Below are 19,831 nucleotides of genomic sequence, written 5' to 3'. Positions count from 1 at the left end.
AATTGCCCATTTTTTCCTAACCAGACTGTAAAAATAACAGATATCATTCATCAAGTTTATAATTTAAACAGCAAGTAACAATTTATTATAAATACTGTACCTTAAACAGTGCAAAGCTAAATGACAAGGTAACCTAATGAAGGTTTATGATTTAAACTCAATCTCCTTTGATTGTAACCTTCACTCTCACAAATAGACAGACAGATATAGTTAAGAGACAAATTATAAAGAAAAAAAAGGAGTTGTAATTTGCCAGTTTGATAACCATTTCAGTGGTGAGTACCTTGTCTTTATAGAATCATTGAATGATGTGTTGTATTACAGGAGCATAGGATTTATCTTACTTGAATTCTGAAGTCACCATTCAATGCAAACAGCTTCCAGCAGGTTGCAATGAACATTCATTTATTGGGAAAGAATTCCTTTCTCAGCTTATTCAACAATCCTTTAAAAGGATACAAAACTAGAGACAGTAAAACTCAGGAGCCAGTCTCTCAAAGCAATACACCTGCCCAAAAATACTTAGTGAAAACCAGTTCAGTCTATGGCTTTTCTTTTGTTTTCCACATTCTCTGTGATTCACTGTCCAGCACGAGCCTCCCCTTGGTTGACCAATACATCTGATTAGCTGCCAGTCCTTAAGGGTAACACATCATAGTGCTGAAATATTCTTCAATGTTCTTAAAACAATATTCATCCTGCAGTTACCTTTCCAGGCCAGTTTCCTTGTGCAAACCTCAGTTGGTTTGTTCTTTTTGTTTTTAAACAAGCTGCTGATCAAAGCGCAAAATTCAATGCTCAACTTCAGCTTACAGTTGCAAACCAAAAATAAAAAAAAAATAATGATCTCAACAATATGGCATTAACCTTACATCAGCTGTGATTTTGAGTAATCTTTTCCATGCCAACATATTTCTCTAATTAGAAGTTTCTGGTGCAGAACATACATCCATCAATATAGTGGAAGCCAATGAGACTGTGTCAATGAGGAACTATTAAAGATTTATGAAAACAAATAAGTCTGAATGACCAATTAGGAAAACCTACCAAGAACTTAAACGAAATGTTTAGAAAAGTAAAAAGTTAACTTTTGTAATGACACACATTTTTGCAAAAATAAGTCTGCCATCTTTTCTCAGTAACGGAAAGTTCTAACTTTTATAGTGTGTCCTTGCAATAAGAATAATTTTTATAAGAGGAATTATTTCACAATAACCTCATTAAGTTTGCCACTCTCATTTCAGCTTTTTAAAGCTGTTGTGGTTCTGTTCGGCGAGCTGGGAATTTAGATTAGATTAGATTAGACTAGATTAGACTTACAGTGTGGAAACAGGCCCTTCGGCCCAACAAGTCCACACCGACCCGCCGAAGCGCAACCCACCCATACCCCTACATTTACCCATTACCTAACACTACGGGCAATTTAGCTTGGCCAATTCACCTGACCCGCACATCTTTGTGACTGTGGGAGGAAACCGGAGCACCCGGAGGAAACCCACGCAGACACGGGGAGAACGTGCAAACTCCACACAGTCAGTCGCCTGAGTCGGGAATTGAACCCGGGTCTACAGGCGCTGTGAGGCAGCAGTGCTAACCACTGTGCCACCGTGCCGCCCACAATTTGTGTTGCAGACATTTCGTCCCCTGTCTAGGTGACATCCTCAGTGCTTGGGACCCTCCTCTGAAGCGCTTCTGTGATGTTTCCTCCGGCATTTATAGTGTTTTGTACCTGCCACTTCCGGTTGACAGTTCCAGCTGTCCATTGCAGTGGCCAGTATATTGGGTCCAGATCGATGTGCTTATTGATTGAATCTGTGGAAGAGTGCCATGCCTCTAGGAATTCCCTGGCTGTTCTCGGTTTGGCTTGTCCTATAATAATAGTGTTGTCCCAGTCGAACTCATGTTGCTTGTCATCTGAGTATGTGGCTACGAATGATAGCTGGTCATGTCGTTTTGTGGCTAGTTGGTGTTCACGGATGCGGGTTGTTAGCTGTCTTCCTGTTTGTCCTATGTATTGTTTTGTGCAGTCCTTGCATGGGATTTTGTACACCACGTTGGTTTTGCTCATGCTGGGTATCGGGTCCTTCGTCCTGATGAGTTGTTGTCTGAGAGTGGCTGTTGGTTTGTGTGCTGTTATGAGTCCTAGTGGTCACCGTAATCTGGCTGTCAGTTCAGAAATGGTTTTGATGTATGGTAGTGTGGCTAGTCCTTTGGATTGTGGCATGTCCTCATTCCGTTGTCTTTCCCTTAGGCATCTGTTGATGAAATTGCGGGGGTATCCGTTTTTGGCAAATACATTGTATAGGTGTTCTTCTTCCTCTTTTTGCAGTTCTGGTGTACAGCAGTGTGTTGTGGCCCTTTTAAGCAGTGTCTTGATGCAACTGCTTTTGTGTGTGTTGGGGTGGTTGCTTTCGTAGTTTAGGACTTGGTCTGTGTGTGTGGCTTTCCTGTATACCTTTGTGGTGAAATCTCCGTTTGGTGTTCTCTGTACCATCACGTCTAGGAATAGGAGTTGGTTGTCCTTTTCTTCCTCTCTAGTGAATCTGATTCCTGTGAGTGTGGCGTTGATGATCCAATGTGTGTTCTCTTTTTCTGTGTTTTTAATGATTACAAAGGTATAATCTACATATCTGGAGCCAGAGTTTGGGTTGAATTTGCGGTAAGACTGTTTGTTCTAACCTTTGCATTACCGCTTCTGCGATGAGTCCAGAGATGGGTGAGCCCATGGGTGTGCCATTGATTTGTTCATATATATGGTTGTTGAATGTGAAGTGAGTTGTGAGGCACAGGTCCAGTAATTTGAGTATGCCGTCTTTGTTGATAGGTTCAACGTCCTGTTGTCTGTTCTGTATGTCCAGCAGGTTGGCTATTGCTTCTCTGGCTAGGGTTTTCTCTGCCTAAGGAAGAAACTATGGTCTCATTCGATGTAACGGCACTGTTCACCTCTATCACCAAAACCCTAGCCACAGGTATACAGGAAAGCCACACACACAGACCAAGTCCTAAACTACGAAAGCAACCACCCCAACACACACAAAAGCAGTTGCATCAAGACACTGTTAAAAAGGGCCACAACACACTGCAGCACACTAGAACTGCAAAAAGAGGAAGAAGAACACCTATACAATGTATTTGCCAAAAACGGATACCCCCGCAATTTCATCAACAGATGCCTAAGGGAAAGACAACAGAATGAGGGCATGCCACAACCCAAAGGACTAGCCACACTACCATACATCAAAACCATTTCTGAACTGACAGCCAGACTACTGTGACCACTAGGACTCATAACAGCACACAAACCTACAGCCACTCTCAGACAACAATTCACCAGGATGAAGGACCCGATACCCAGCATGAGCAAAATCAATGTAGTGTACAAAATCCCATGCAAGGACTGCACAAAACACTACATAGGACAAACAGAAAGACAGCTAACGATCCGCATCCACGAACACCAACTAGCCACGAAACGACACGACCAGCTATCCTTAGTAGCCACACACTCAGATAACAAGCAACATGAGTTCGACTGAGACAACACTACTATTATAAGACAAGCCAAGCCGAGAACAGCCAGATAATTCCTAGAGGCTTGACACTCATCCACAGATTCAATCAATAAGCACATCAACCTGGACCCAATATACTGCCCACTGCAACGGACAGTTGGAACTGACAACCGGAAGCGGCAGGTACAAATCACTACAAATGCTGGAGGAAAGATCACAGAAGCACTTCACAGGAGGCTCCCAAGCACTGAGGATGTCACCTGGACAGGGGACGAAACGTCTGCAACACAAATTCCCAGCTCGGCGAACAGAACCACAACAACGAGTACCCGAGCTACAAATCTTCTCCCAAACATTTTAAAGTTGTACTTAGTTTTCACTATAAGATTCATCCTGTCTTCAAATTAAAGCTTTGACTGCACATTTCCCCCAGGAATGTGGCTAAAATTTCCAACCACATTTGTGCATTCTGAGCATGACAAAGATGCCCAGCATGCATCAGCATATGTCTGAGTTAAAGCAGAAATATGCCTCAAGCTCACCCTGTAAGGATTTGTTAGCTTATTTGGGTTTTCTTTCAAAAAATCCGAAAGAAAATGGTGATTGAAATCTCAAAGCTTTATTTCAGGCAAGTCTTGCATTTAAAGTATTAACTAACAGCTGCTCTGCTTTTCCATTCTACAACGTTGGCAGGTGGACAATGTTTGTGGTTCACAGCAGCTGTGGTTTCCTTTGACAGTTAAGAAGCAATAATTTTATCAAGAATGCGTTTGTTGCATCTGGGTTCAAAGGTCAAAGAGAGTTTCAGTTTATTTTTCCAGGTGTCCTAAACTTAGTTCAAAGATTAGTTTGAAATATAACAGTCCCCGAGCTCCTCTTGGCTTTTGCTTATAATAATAATGATGGCATGCCTCTTACCTCAAACACGGTGCTTAAATATTCTGCGTACAATATAAATTCTTCTGAACAACCTTTGTCATTTAAATAATCAGTGATTCCAAGAACATATCCAGCAATTTTAGCCATAATCTTCCAATATACAAGTATTGGAAGGCTGCATGTTTCCGCAGTTTATGTTATGACAAGCTGGTTCCTCACAGCACATTCATTATAATAAGGCACGGAGTCACTATACCAAGGGCTGCTTTTGAATTGTTAACCTTTATCAATTTTCAACGTTGGAATACCTCCAGACCTTTCTATCTTTTATTCTGTTTCTTATGAAATAAACCAAGCTGTGAGGTCAGTGTCTGCTGAGTATTGTGACTCCAGCGAGGTTTGCCCTGGGAGTGGGCTTCATCCCATGTGTACATTTTCATCCTGACTTTCGATTTCCATCCTTTCTTGGTGTCTAATTGTTTCTCTATTTTAAAAAAAAATTCAACCTCTCAGACAATTCATATTAAGTTGTTAAGTCATTAACCTGCAAATACTTAATCAGATTCTTGCCAATATTAATGAACTGGAAGGATTTTACTCAGTGGAATTGGGTGGTGGTTGGGTGACGGTTAGTGAGGATTATCTCAGTATTGAATTGGCTGTAGAAAAGAAAAGCCACTCTAAACATCCTGTTCAGGAACAGTCATCGTTTAAATGTTACCTAAGTCATTGAACAATGTGGAAGTAGCGTCTGTATCATTAGATTATGGGGCAAATGCATTGACATGAACCAATGGAGTGGAGTGCTACAATTTGGGCATTTTAGTGTGTTTAGGCCAAAATTTGCATTCTGTGGTGCTCAACCTGTCTACAGGTAAGTGCTGTTAAGATGCGTTGTAAGGCCCATAGCAAAGGTCTTTTCCCTAGGGTTGGGAATTTCAAAGCCAGAGGGCATAACTTTAAGGTGAGAAGAGAAAGATTTAAAAGGGGTGTGAGCGGCAACTTTTTCACTCAGAGAATGGTTCATATATGGAATGAACTGCCAGAGGACAGTTGAAAAGACACTTGGACAGTTACCTGAATAGGAAACATTTAGAAGGATGTAGGCCATATGCAGGCAAAGGGGATTAGTTTAGTTTGGGAAACTTGGTTGGCATGGACGAATTGGATGAAAGTATCTGTTTCCATGCTGTATGACTCTAGGACTCTAAGTATGAACACATTTTGGCTACTCTTTGGAGTTCAGTGATTGGTTGCCTTCTTACACTTGTTCCAAGAATCTGGTCACAACATAAAGAATAGTTCCATCTTTTTGCCACCCTCTGCAGGCAAATCATTTGCTTAAAGAAGAACAAAGAAAATTTACAGTCCAGGAAAAGGCCCTTCAGCCCTCCAAGCCTGAGCCGATCTAAATGTACTGTCTAAACCTGTCGGTCAATTCCTAAACATTTGTATCCCTCTGCTCCCCACCTACTCATGCATCTGTCCAAATGCATCTTAAATGAATCTACCATGCCTGCCTCTCCCACCTCTGCTGGCAACACATTCCAGACACCCACCACCCTCTCTGTGAAGTACTTGCTGCATGTATCCCCCTTAAACTTTCCACCTCTTACCTTGAAAGCATGACCTCTCATTATTGAATCCTTCACCCTGCGAAAAATCTTGTCACTATCCATCCTGTCTCTCCCCTTCATGATTTTGTAAACCTCAATCAGGTACCCCCTTAATCTCCTTTTTTCTAATGAAAATAAACCTAACCTACTCAACCTCTCTTCATAGCTATTCCATAAGGAAGGGTGCCAGTCTAACCCTTCCTGTAGCGTGGCATCTGAAGATGGACCCTAGGAAGTATTATCTTGGTATAACTCCAGTATTTCTACCTTTTAGTAAAGTGAGATTAAACCCAGTCAGTAACCCTTTTTAGCTGCGAGTAACAGGCTATGTGGTTCTACTCTTTCTTGCTGTGCAGCAATAGTACATTGATATTTTGTCAAGCAGCTCATCTTAGGTTGTTGCGTGAGATCAACTCATGCATCAATCAAAACCTAATGCCCTTTTGACCACAGCATCAGGACAACACTCTAAGCCATCTTTGAACCCTGGGTGAATCTGAAGGACACGGGGTGCATATTACAATCATTCAAAACCAGTGATAAGGCAGGAAGTGATGAGAGGGTGATTGATGTAAACAATGGAGTGAGAGAGATAGACTTCCCTTAATTAGAATCTTCTGATTTTAAAATGTTATTACACATCTCTGGAGCAGGTGTGACTTAAACCTGGGTCTCTCAGTCCAGGAGTAGTGACACTACCACTGCACCACAAGAACACCTCCATGTCTTCTGATTTTTATGTGTTGGTATAACATATGAATAACACAGGCTAGACATGAACATTAAAACAAAAAGCAGGAACAGGTCTTTCAACCCCACAAGCCAGCTCCGCTATTCAGCAAGGTCATGGCTGATCCATCCTCAAATCCACATTCCCTCTTACTGCTGATAGTTTTAAGCAAAAGGTTGAAAATGTATTTATCTATTTCTTTCTATAAAATATTCAAGAATTCTACATGCACCATCTTGTCAGGAAGAGACATTCAGAGACTCAGGACCCTGTGAATTTTTTTTTGCCTAATCTCTGTTTTAAATGGGTGATCCCTGATTTTTTAACAGTTCTAAATTTTCTCATAAGAGGAAACATTCTCTCTACATTTACCCTATTAAAACCCTTCAGAATCTTACATGTTTCAAACAAGTTGCCTCTTAATCTTCTAAAACTTGTTGTGGATATGAACCACAGTGTCCAAATCTCAACTCATTCCAGTTATTAATCTGACGATGTTCTCTGAAATGCTTCTAATGCATTTATATCCTTCCTTAAATAAGGTGACCAATATTGTGCATGGACCATGCCATATCAGCTCTGCTGTGTGGGCTCGTCCATCAACATTCAGTAGGATGGAGGGAAATTCTCCAGTATCTAAAATACTGGACAAAACCCTGGCTTTTTTCCAATGTCTAAAATACCAGACAAAAAACCTGGATTTTTCAAAACCTTAAAAGATAAATGAATGCTGGAGAATGCACAAACATAAAACATGGAGCTGAGATTGCTATCTGGGACTATTGTTCAGCTTGAATTCTAATTTACAGTTACTCTCCAGGAGGACAATCAACTGAAGCTAACAGACTCTAGCCTGAGGAAACTTTTACACCTCGGGCTACACAGTGCGCACAGAATGAGGCCTACAGAGATACTGGACATTCAAACTCGATCAAAACACATGCTCTAACCATCTCTCGCCCCAATTAACTTCAGAAGAGAACATCAAGAGCCTAAAGAAAACTACAAATTTGAGGGGAGATAACGGGGCACACAGTCAATATTAAGATTAGAGCGGTGCTGGAAGAGCACAGCAGGTCAGGCAGCATCAGAGGAGCAGGAAAATTGATGTTTCAGGCAAAAGCCCTTCATCCTAATGAAGGGCTTCTGCCCAAAACGTTGATATTTCTGGTCTGCAGATGCTACCTGACCTGCTGCGCTTTTCCAGCACCGCTCTAATCTTAACTCTGATCTCCAGCATCTGCAGTCCTCACTTTCACACAGTCAGTATAACTGTCAGCCCCGATCTCACCTAAGGAGTGACAGCCTTTCTCAACAACAAGCAGAGATTCTATTGACCCGAAACATCTGTCAATTACCTTCTCATTTCACATCAGTTCAATATCCAGAACCAGGGATCTAGGGGCGATTCAGATTGCTTAAAGACTAGAAAATTAATGATTATCATCCAGTGATTACCAACATGTTTTGCATGTGAGCATTAGTGGTACAGTTAGTAAGTTTGCTGATGACACCAAAATTGGAGGTGTAGTGGACAGCGAAGAGGGTTACCTCAGATTACAACAGGATCTAGACCAGATGGGCCAATGGGCTGAGAAGTGGCAGATGGAGTTTAATTCAGATAAATGTGAGGTGCTGCATTTTGGAAAAGCAAATCTTAGCAGGACTTATATGCATAATGGTACGGTCCTAGGGAATGTTGCTGAACAAAGAGACCCTGGAGTGCAGGTTCATTGCTCCTTGAAAGTGGAGTCGCAGGTGGATAGGATAGTGAAGAAGGCGTTTGGTATGCTTTCCATTATTGGTCAGAGTATTGAGTACAGGAGTTGGGAGGTCATGTTGCGGCTGTACAGGATGTTGGTCAGGTCACTGTTGGGATATTGCACGCAGTTCTGGTCTCCTTCCTATTGGAAAGATGTTGTGAAACTTGAAAGGGTGAGCTATAGGGAGAGGCTGAACAGGCTGGAGCTGTTTTCCCTGGAGCGTTAGAGGCTGAGGGGTGACCTTATAGAGGTCTACAAAATTATGAGAGCCATGGATAGGATAAATAGACAAAATCTTTTCCCTGGGATCGGGGAGTCCAGAACTAGAGGGCATAGGTTTAGGGTGGGAGGGGAAAGATATAAAAGAGACCTAAGGGGCAACGTTTTCATGCAGAGGGTGGTACGTGTATGGAATGAGCTGCTAGAGGATGTGGTGGAGGCTGGTACAATTGCAACATTTAAGAGGCATTTGGATGCGTATATGAATAGGAAGGGTTTGGAGGGATATGGGCCAGGTGCTGGCAGGTAGGACTAGATTGGGTTGGGATAACTGGTCGGCATGGACAGTTTGGACCGAAGGGTCTGTTTCCATGCTGTACATAACTCTATGTCTCTATATGAACCTGCACTCCAAGGTGTCTTTGTTCAGCAACACTCTCGAGGACCTTACTAATAAGTGTATAAGTCCTGCTCAGATTTGTTTTTCAAAAATGCAGCACCTCGCATTTATCTAAATTAAAGTCCATTTGCCACTCTATGTCCATTGGCCCATTTGATCAAGAACCCGTTGTAATCTGAGATAATCTTATTTGTTGTCCCCTGCACTTCCAAATTTGGTGTCATCTGCAAACTTACTAACTATATCTCCTGTATTTACATTCAAGTGATTTATATAAATGATGAAAAGTAGTCCTTGTGGCACTCCACTGGTCACAGGTCTCAATCTGAAAAACATCTCTCCACCACTAACCTCTGTCTTCCATCTTTGAGCCAGTTCTGTACCAAATGGCTCATTCTCCCAGTATTCCATGAGATCTAACCTTACTAACTAGTCTCCCATGGGGAACCTTGTTGGATGCATTACTGAAATCCATATAGATCACGTCCACCACTTTGCCCTCATCAATCCTCTTTGGTACTTCTTCAAAAAATTCAGTCAAGTTTTTGAGACATGATTTCCATGCACAAAACCATGTTGACTATCCCTAATTAGTCCTTGTCTTTTCAAATACACATAAATCCTGTCCCTCAGGATTCCCTCCAACAACTTACCCACCACCGACATCAGGCTCACTGGTCAATAGTTCCCTGGCTTTTCCTTAGCAAATTTCTAAATTGTGGTACCACGTTAGCCAAGCTCCAGTCTTCCAGCACCTCACGTGACTATCGATGATACAAATGTCTCAGCAATCCCTTTCCTAGCTTCCCACAGAATTCTAGGGTACACCTGATCAGGTACTGGAGATTTATCCACTTTTACGCATTTTAAGACATTCAACACCTCCTCCTCTGTAATATGAACATTTTCAAGATGTCACCAACTATTTTCTCACATTCTGTACCTTCCATGTCCTTCTCCACAGTAAACACTGACACAAAATACTCAATTAATATCTCCCCAATCTCCTGCGTTTCCACACAGAGGCTGCCTTACTGATCTTTGAGGGGCCCTATTCGCTCCCTAGTTACCCTTATATCCTTAATATATTTATAATAACACTTTGGATTCTCCTTAACTCTATTTGCCAAAGCTATCTCATGTCCCCTTTTTGCCCTCCTGATTTCCCTCTTAAGTATACTCCTACTGCCTTTATACTCTTCTAAGGATTCACTCGATCTATCTGACATATGCTTCATTCATTTTCTTAACCAAACCCTCAATTTCTTTAGTCAACCAGCATTCCCTATACCTACCAGCCTTTCCTTTCACCCTAACAGGAATATACTGTCTCTGGACTCTCGTTATCTTATTTCTGAAGGTTTCTCATTTTCTTTACCCTTTACCTGCAAACATCTGCCCCCAATCAGCTTTTGAAAGTTCTTGCCTAATACCATCAAAATTTGCCTTCCTCCAATTTAGAACTTCGACTTTTAGATCTGGTCTATCCTTTTCCATCTGTATTTTAAAACTATTAGAATTATGGTCGCTGGCCCCAAAGTGCTCCCCCACTGACACCTCAGTCACCTGCCTGCCTTATTTCCCAAGAGTAAATCAGGTTTTGCACCTTCTCTAGCACGTACATCCACATGCTGAATCAAAAAATTTTCTTGTACATTCTTGATAAATTCATCTCCATCTAAACCTTTAACATTATGGCAATCCCAGTCTCTTTTTGCAAGTTAATATCCCCGACCATAACCACCCTATTATTCTTACAGATAACTGAAATGTCCTTACAAATTTGTTTCTCAATTTCCCGCTGACTATTGGGGATGGGGAGGGTGGGGGGTGGGTGGGGTGGGGGTGGAGGTAGGTCGCGAATACAATCCCAATAAAGTGATCATTCCTTTCTTATTTCTCAGTTCCACCCAAATAACTTCCCTGGGTGTGTTCTCAGGAATATCCTCCCTAAGTACAGCTTATCCCTTATCTCTTATTAAAAATGTCACTCTCCCTCTCAGCATTTGTATCCTGGAACATTAAGCTGCCAGTCTTGTTCATCCCTGAGCCATGTTTCTGTGATTGATATGATATCCCAGTTCCATGAACCTAATCATGCCCTGTGTTCATCTGCCTTCCCTGTTAGTCCTCTTACATTGAAGTAAACGCTGGTTAATCTTTCAATCCTACCTTGTTCTCTGCTTTGTTCCTTCTTGGCCTGACTGTTTGACTCGTTCCCTTCCCCAACTGTACCAATCTCAGACTGATCTCTTTCCTCACATCTCCCTGGGGCCCTCCCCACCTGAGTAGTTTAAATCCTCCCAAGCAGCTCTAGCGAATCTCCCTGTCAGTATATTAGTCCCTTCCAATTCAGGTGCAATCCGTCCTTCTTGTACAGGTCACTTCCACTCCAGAAGAGATTCTAATGATCTAAAAATGTGAACCCTTCTCCCATGCACCAGCTCCTCAGCCATGCATTCATCTGCTCTAACCCATCTATCTGACTGTATCTGCAGCTTTTCTCCCTTCCTATAACTGCCATTCATCACACCCCCTTGCTCTTGTAAATTCATTATTGCCTATAACTGTCGCTCCAACCGATCCATTCGATCTGACAGGATTCACAACAAAAGATATTTCTTGCAGATATAATCCTCACTAATATGTAAACTCTCCCTAAACTCCCACATCTGACAGGATGAGCATTTCACTCTATTAAAGGCCATTTTTGCTCCTTCACAATCTATAGACCCAGAAAATAACACCGTCCTGTTTCTCTCTAAAACAAACACTGCTCCAAACTAGCTTAATACTTATGGCTGACATTTTTAAAATTTAATCAAGAGACAGATCTCAATAAAACATATAATCAAGAAAAAAACCCACTCTACTCATTATTGTAGACTTACAGGAAGGTTACACTTAAAAAAACATGCATTTATCTGTTTCTCCAAGATCAGTTGTGAATTTCACTGTTTGTTAAGTTTTCCTAGGCACACTCCGATGTCCAGAGATACATGAATTCACACAGCAAGGCAGTAACTGTGCAGATTGACTGCTGTGTCAGTTAGCAATGTGGGTTTCTTTCTCTCTCTCCCCTTCATTGACCATGTGCTGCCTATTGTCTGTCCTTCTCCCTTTTAAAAGCTGTTATAGAGTCATAGAGATGTACAGGATGGAAACAGACCCTTTGGTCCAACTCGTCCATGCCGATCAGATATCCCAACCCATTCTAGTCCTACCTGCCAGCACCTGGCCCATATCCCTCCAAACCCTTCCTATTCATATATCCATCCAAATGTCTTTCAAATGTTGCAATTGTACCAGCCTCCACCACTTCCTCTGGCAGCTCATTCCATACATGTACCACCCTCTGAGTGAAAAAGTTGCCCCTTAGGTCTCTTTTATATCTATCCTCCTATTCCTGCCCTCACTAGCTCATAGCACTGGGAGTAATCCAGATATTATTACCCTTGAGGACCTCCTTTTTAAATTTCTGCCTAACTCTCTGTAATCTCCCTTCAGACTCTCAACCTTTTCCCTTCCTACATCGTTGGTTCCAATGTGGACAATGACCTCTTGCTGGCCCCTCTCCCCCGTGAGAACATTTTGCAACCCGTCTGAGACATCCCTGATCCTGGCACCAGGGAAACAACACACCATTCTGCTTTTTCTCTGCTGGCCACAGAAACATCTGTCTGTACCTCAGACTACAGAATCCCCTAACACAATTGATCTCTTGGAAGCCGATATACCCCTCGTTGCATTAGAGCCAGTCTCAATACCAGAAACTTGACTATTCATGCTATGTTCCCCTGAGAATCCATCACCCCCTATATTTTCCAAAATAGCATACCTGTTTGAAATGGGTATATCCACAAAAGACTCCTGCCCTAGGTGCCTACCTTTCTCACCCTTCCTGGAGTTAACCTATCTATGTGACTGTATCTGAGACTTCCCCCCGTCCTATAACTGCCATCCATCACATACTGTTGCTGTTGCAAATTCCTCATCACTTCTATCTGTCTCTCCAACCGATCCACTCGATCTGACAAGATTCGCATCCAACAACATTTATGGCAGATATAATCCGCAGTAACCCTTAAACTCTCTTTAAACTCCCACATCTGACAAGAAGTACATATCACAGCAAAGGCATTTTTTGCTCCTTCACAACCTACAGACCCGGAAAATAACACTGTCTTATTCCTCTACAAAACACTGCACCAGGTTAAATTAATAGCTATGGCTTATATTTTAAGTTTAATCAAGAGACTTATCTCCAAAAACATATAATCATGAAAAAACCCACTGTACTCACTAATATAGCCTTTCTCTTGGACACACTTAAAACAACAATGAACTTATCTGATTCTGTGTTGTGAACTTCGCCCAAACCGGTTCCTCCAAGATTAATTGTGAAATTCACTGTTGGTTAATTTTCCCAGACGCAGTCCGATGTCCAGCGATACATGAATTCAAAAACAGCAAAGGCAGTAACTGTGCAGGTTCTCTCTCTCCCTCTTTCCTGCACTGCCCTCACCATGTGCTTCCTTTGTCTGCTCTTCTCCCTTTTAAAACTGCTGTTATCTTCTTGAAAGTAGAGTAGCAGGTAGATGGGATAGTGAAGAATGCATTTGGTATGCTTTCCCTTCTTGGTCAGAGTATTGAGTACAGGAGTTGGGAGGTCATGTTGCGGCTGTACAGGACGTTGGTTAGGCCATTGTTGGAATATTGCACGCAGTTCTGGTCTCCTTCCTATCGGAAAGATGTTGTGAAACTTGAAAGAGTTCAGAAAAGATTTACAAGGATGTTGCCAGGGTTGAAGGATTTGAGCTATGGGGAGAGGCTGAACAGGCTGGAGCTGTTTTCCCTGGAGTGTTGGAGGCTGAGGGGTGACCTTATAGAGGTTTACAAAATTATGAGGGGCATGGATAGGATAAATAGACAAAGTCTTTTCCCTCAGATGGGGGTGTCCAGAAGTAGAGGGCATAAGTTTAGGGTGAGAGGGGAAAGATATAAAAGAGACCTTATGGGCAACACTTTCTCACAGAGGGTTGTGCGTGTATGGAATGAGCTGCCAGAGGAAGTAGTGGAGGCTGGTACAATTACAGCATTTAAAAGGCATCTGGATGGGTATATGAATAGGAACTGTTTCGAGGGATATGGGCCAGTTGTACACAAATGGGTCTAGATTAGGTTAAGCATGGAGTCGTTGGACCCAAGTGCCTGCTTCTATGCTTTACATCTCTGTGACTACATGTCTCTAAGTACCACAGATGCAAATTCACCAGTGCCGTGTATAACTAAAGACAATTCTCTCTCCTTCTGTATTCAATTCCCTTCACAATAAATGAAAACATTCTATTGTCTTTCTCAATTTCTTGTTGTATGTGCACACCAACCTGTTTGCGATTCGTGCACTGGGAAATATGCTTTTCTATTCTTCATTCCATTTCACATTTTTCCACATTGCATGAAAACTTGTCACTCCTTCGTCTATTCATTTTCACCAAACTACATCTTTTTGTAGCCTCCTTACATCCTCTTCACAACTTATTTTTCCTTCTAATTTTGAGTCATCAACAAGTTTGAAAACCATACCTTCTAAAGGTTCATTCAAGTCATTTATTTAAATTATAAATAGTTTAGGTTCCAACAATGAGTCCTGTGGTACACCACTTATTAGATCATGCCAACAAGAAAAAGACTAATTTCTGCCTTATTGGCTTTGTGTTAGCCAGCCAATCTTCTATCTGTGATAATATGCCACCCCATATGCCTTGACATTTCATTTTCCATCATAAACTTTAATTTAATGTGATGCATTTTTTTTTGTCAGCTTCTATCAGTTTCAAAAATAAATGTTTTGATCAGCTTTCTTGTCGCCAAACCTGTTTAATTCATTTTACTCCAGGTTACAAAATGAAGGTAAATCTTCTGTTGCGGTCACTGTAGTTGTGATGTCAGCACAGGCATAGAAAAAACAATTGGAGATTTAATTTTCAGTTGAGTGCTATAAATTACAAACCACGGAAACCAAAGTGAACCACAAAGTTATTTACATGATTATTTAGTCATGTCCTGCTCTTTCACTTTAGGATGACACAGGTTGTCACTCTTAAGTAACATTGAGCCTGACTTTGCTGTCAAGGTGATGGTGGAACAAATAACATGCACTTTGGTGATGTGTACGGAAAATTTGGTGAGGACAGTTGGAAAATGTTCCTCTCCATGGCTAACGTAGCTCTCTGCCTCAATGGATGGCTTGAGGATGTTGCACTTCCACAGCTGAATTCAGTTATCTCACTGTCCTGATGCCTTAAATGCTGGTAAATACAGTCTGGTTCAAGTAAGCGATGCCTTTGGTTTATTTGGATAGAGATAAATACCAATTTATTTTTTTTCCTTAATATGCTACTGTACAGAACTGAACTGCATTTGTGACTATGTATGATATATGAATAGAATACATTTTGAAATTAAAAAGCCAATATTGATTAAACACATCACAGAAAGTTAAGTCTTATTATTTCAGTGTAAATATATTTAGCTCTGGAAAAATATTTAATTACAGTCTATCAATCTATTTGGCACTGAAAGTTAACTATTATAAGTATGGAAAAATGTGGTGCTGGAAAAACACAGCAGGCTTGTCTGCTGTGTTTTTCCAGCACCACATTTTTCAACTTTGGTACTCCAGCATCTGCAGTCCTCACTTTGTCCTATTATAAGTATGAAGTCTTATTCTTTCAGGTTCTAATTGCAGTTGGAGAGTTTAGGAAAGCACATTTTAAATTTGAATGTTTACTTTTGTTTTTGTCCCCCTTCTATTCCTTTTTTATTGTTTATCTCTTAATCTAACATTTCTTTGTTACTCTTTCTATAAATGATTTTGCATTTAATTCACCCACTCTAGCATACTTTTTTTTGCATCATTATACTATTTATTTTTCAGTCTTATTGACTAATAGTGATAGTTAGACACCACTTTGTTTCTCTTGTTGCATCATTATAGGATTGCATTTTCAGCACCTTGTCAAAAGGAAATGAGTTAAGGTCACATTCAGGCCAGCCTTGATCTATTGTAGGCTAAATTGTCTTAATTTCTTTCAGTTTCTAATGGTTTTGTGATGAACCAAAATGTGCAAGAGCAAGCCTAACCTGTATGGATAGATCTCAAGATATAGGCTAACATTCAATTTTTCACCAACAACACTATCTCCATGAACCGTGCTGCTATTTCTTTTTGGTAAAAGCACTGACTAATGCTCAGTTAAAATGAATTACGCGGTAATGTTGCCATAATCCCAGAGCACCATTCTCTTATTGGAGAGAGGGGGAGACACACACAGACACAGCTGGATGGTGGTTTAACCAGAAGGTTACCACACTCAACTGAGAAGGAGAATCCTTCGTGTTAACGTCAACTGGTGTGAGAATTGAACCCACAGAGTTGGCATTACTCAGCATTGCAAATCAGTTGTCCTGTCAACTGAGCTAACAAATCCCTGAAGTGATGTCTCTGGTTCCCCACCCACATGTTTGACTGGATTTACAGATGCCCTTTTATTTGGGCAGAGAGTCAGTCCCTGACCCCAACAACAGGTAAGTTTATGCTGAACACAAAAATGGTAGAGTATTTCAGTTAACAAAGGTAGCCATGGTTATAGTCAAAGGCATGTGTGTATGGAATTAGATCAATCAATATTTCATCAAATGACAACATATACTCAAGGGGCTGGATGGCTTATTCCTACTCCAGTGCTCTATATGATTCCATGATCACTATTGATATTATGCAATTGACAGTGCAACTGTAGTTTCATTTTGGTTAGTCTTGGAAGTCAGAATGTGAGGGCTTTGATAGGATCTTTAGGCTATGGTAATGCAGTTAGCATATTATGAGTCAGACCAACAAATCCTTAGAATTAATGGAGAACATAATTGAACTGTCCACAGTTCAAACCTGAAATAAAAACATAACTTGGTGATTTTACCAGCATAGGTGAAGAGAGTAGAATTAATGTTTCACGTCCTCATCTTTTACCAGTACTAATCAAACCTTAACTATTTTGACACTGATAAATGATTTCGATGCGAGCATAAGAGGTACAGTTCATAAGTTTGCAGATGACACCAATATTGGAGGTGTAGTGGACAGCGAAGAGGGTTACCTCAGATTACAACAGGATCACGACCAGATGGGCTAATAGGCTGAGAAGTGGCAGAAGGAGTTTAATTCAGATAAATGCGAGGTGCTGCATTTTGGGAAAGCAAATCTTAGCAGGACTTATACACTTAATGGTAAGGTCCTAGGGAGTGTTACTGAACAAAGGGATCTTGGAGTGCAGGTTCATAGCTTCTTGAAAGTGGAGTCGCAGGTAGTTAGGATAGTTTGGTAGGCATTTGGTATGCTTTCCTTTATTAGTCAGAGTATTGAGGACAGGAGTTGGGAGGTCATGTTGCAGCTGTACAGGACATTGGTTAGGCTACTGTTTGAATATTGTTGCAGTTCTGGTCTCCTTTCTATCGAAAAGATGTTGTGAAATTTGAAAGGGTTTAAAAAAGATTTACAAGGATGTTGCCAGGGTTGGAGGATTTGAGCTTTACGAAGAGGCTGAACAGGCTGGAGCTGTTTTCCCTGGAGCGTCAGAGGCTGAGGGGTGACCTTATAGGGGTTTACAAAATTATGACGGGCATGGATAAGGTAAATAAGCAAAGTCTTTTCCCTGGGGTCGGGAGTCCAGAACTAGACGGCATAGGTTTAGGGTTAGAGGGGAAAAATATAAAAGAGACCGAAGGGGCAACTTTTTCTCACAGAGAGTGGTAAGTGTATGGAATGAGCTGCCAGAGGAAGTGGTGGAGGCTGGTACAATTGCAACATTTAAGAGGCATTTGGATGGGTATATGAATAGGAAGGGTTTGGAGGGATATGGGCCGACAGCTGGTAGGTGGGACTAGATTGGGTTGGGATATCTGGTCGGCGTGGACGGGTTGGACCTAATGATCTGTTTCCATGCTGTATATCTCTATGACTGTATGACGCTGCCAGATCTGTTGAGCATTTTCAACCCAGAATGAAATGTTTGGGGTCATGCAGATAGAGGGAAATATTTGTGCATTCCGATTGTGTAGATTAGATTAGATTACTTACAGTGTGGAAACAGGCCCTTCGGCCCAACAAGTCCACACCGACCCGCTGAAGCGCAACCCACCCATACCCCTACATTTACTCCTTACCTAACACTACGGGCAATTTAGCATGGCCAATTCACCTGACCTGCACATCTTTGGACTGTGGGAGGAAACCGGAGCACCTGGAGGAAACCCACACAGACACGGGGAGAACGTGCAAACTCCACACAGTCAGTCGCCTGAGTCGGGAATTGAACCCGGGTCTCAGGCGCTGTGAGGCAGCAGTGCTAACCACTGTGCCACCGTGTCGCCCATGTAGTATCCGAGCTGATGTCCTTGTGGGTGCTCTGGCGCGAAACCAGTGAAACCAAATGCTCATGTTTCATCCAGGAGCAACGCTGCAGGAGGTCGGCTGGTGTTGGGTTCCACACACTGACATAGCGCCCCCTGCGGCACCAACGGGAACTATTCACCCGCGCGGTGCCCCGCCCCCCCGGCCTTCGTACCCTGACGGTCACACAGTCACCGGGCGCTGATTGGTCGCCGCCGCTGTCAATCGGGCTTTGCCGTGGCCGCGATCGGCCCTCTCGGCTGTCAGTCAGTCAGGCCGGCCGGAGGACCCGCCCACCCACTCTGGTTTGGGAAAAGGGGGAAGCTGTGGGGGCGGTCTTCAACCCGGAGACTGTCTCTGCGCACGGCGGCGGCGGCGGCGAGGAGGAGAAGTCAGGCCGGGCCAGGCCAGCAGCTGGACGTCAACTCGGGAGAGCGGGTTGGTATCACCGTGTCGAACCCCGTTTTCCGAACGGCGGTGGGGCCGGGATGGAGCTGGCCGGTGGCGGGGGAGGGGGAAAGAGGGCCTGACTCCCGGCCTCGAGTGACAGGACTGCAGGCCCCAGGGCCAGCTCCGGCGGAGCCGGGGGCTTGCGCTGAGCAGCTCAGCGTGTCTCCATGCAGCCGCTGTGGGAGCCCGTGTCCTGGAGTTCCCTGACAGTGGCTGAAAGGGAAAGGATCCCTCACTGGGAAGTCTGATCAACTTCGTGTTTACTCACAGGGTCGATCTGCTCACCACATTATCATCACAGCTGCTCTTGTGATTTGTTACGGTACTTCCTGTACTGTCACCTCGTGTGTTTTCATAAACAAATTGATTTGTTGTCCCAATCTTGTAGAACGTGCATTTGTTTTATTGTTATAGAAAAAGTAGAGGGCATTACTTCTTTTTTTTGTGTGTTACTTTTGCTCAGTACCAGAGCCGTGGAAGTCCACAGTGGTCCTCTGGGATTATGGTGACTTTGACAGCGCAGAAAAAAGCCCTTTGGGCCTTTGAGACTACCACCTAACTATTCCTGATGAAGGGCTTATGCCCGAAACGTCGAATTTCCTGTTCCTTGGATGCTGCCTGACCTGCTGTGCTTTAACCAGCAACACATTTTCAGCTGCGATCTCCAGCATTTGCAGACCTCATTTTTTTACCCGACTATTCTAACCCACTTGCCATGTATGCCTTAGCATTGCAAGTGTACCTAAGCACTACAAAAAATGTTATGAGATTTCAGCCTCTTACGCAGTCTTACCCCTTTCAGGTGGTGAGT

At 42.5% G+C, this 19,831-nt stretch overlaps 1 protein-coding gene across 2 annotated transcripts in view; it reads left to right on the top strand.

Annotated features, from left to right (window-relative positions):
- Positions 1–18,885: 18,885 nt before the first annotated feature.
- The window catches only part of mbtps1 (membrane-bound transcription factor peptidase, site 1), a 132,400-nt gene continuing 131,454 nt past the window's right edge, over positions 18,886–19,831 (top strand). For both annotated transcript variants that reach the window (XM_060838203.1, XM_060838202.1), the window contains exon 1: positions 18,886–19,008. The gene's annotated coding sequence lies outside the window, so the exon portion shown is untranslated. The remainder of the gene's footprint in view (positions 19,009–19,831) is intronic.

The sequence above is a fragment of the Hemiscyllium ocellatum genome, chromosome 17 (assembly GCF_020745735.1).
Source record: "Hemiscyllium ocellatum isolate sHemOce1 chromosome 17, sHemOce1.pat.X.cur, whole genome shotgun sequence".
Taxonomy (NCBI): Eukaryota; Metazoa; Chordata; class Chondrichthyes; order Orectolobiformes; family Hemiscylliidae; genus Hemiscyllium; species Hemiscyllium ocellatum.
The sequence above is the reverse complement of the archived record's forward strand: the minus strand, read 5'-3'. Positions and strand labels throughout refer to the sequence as shown.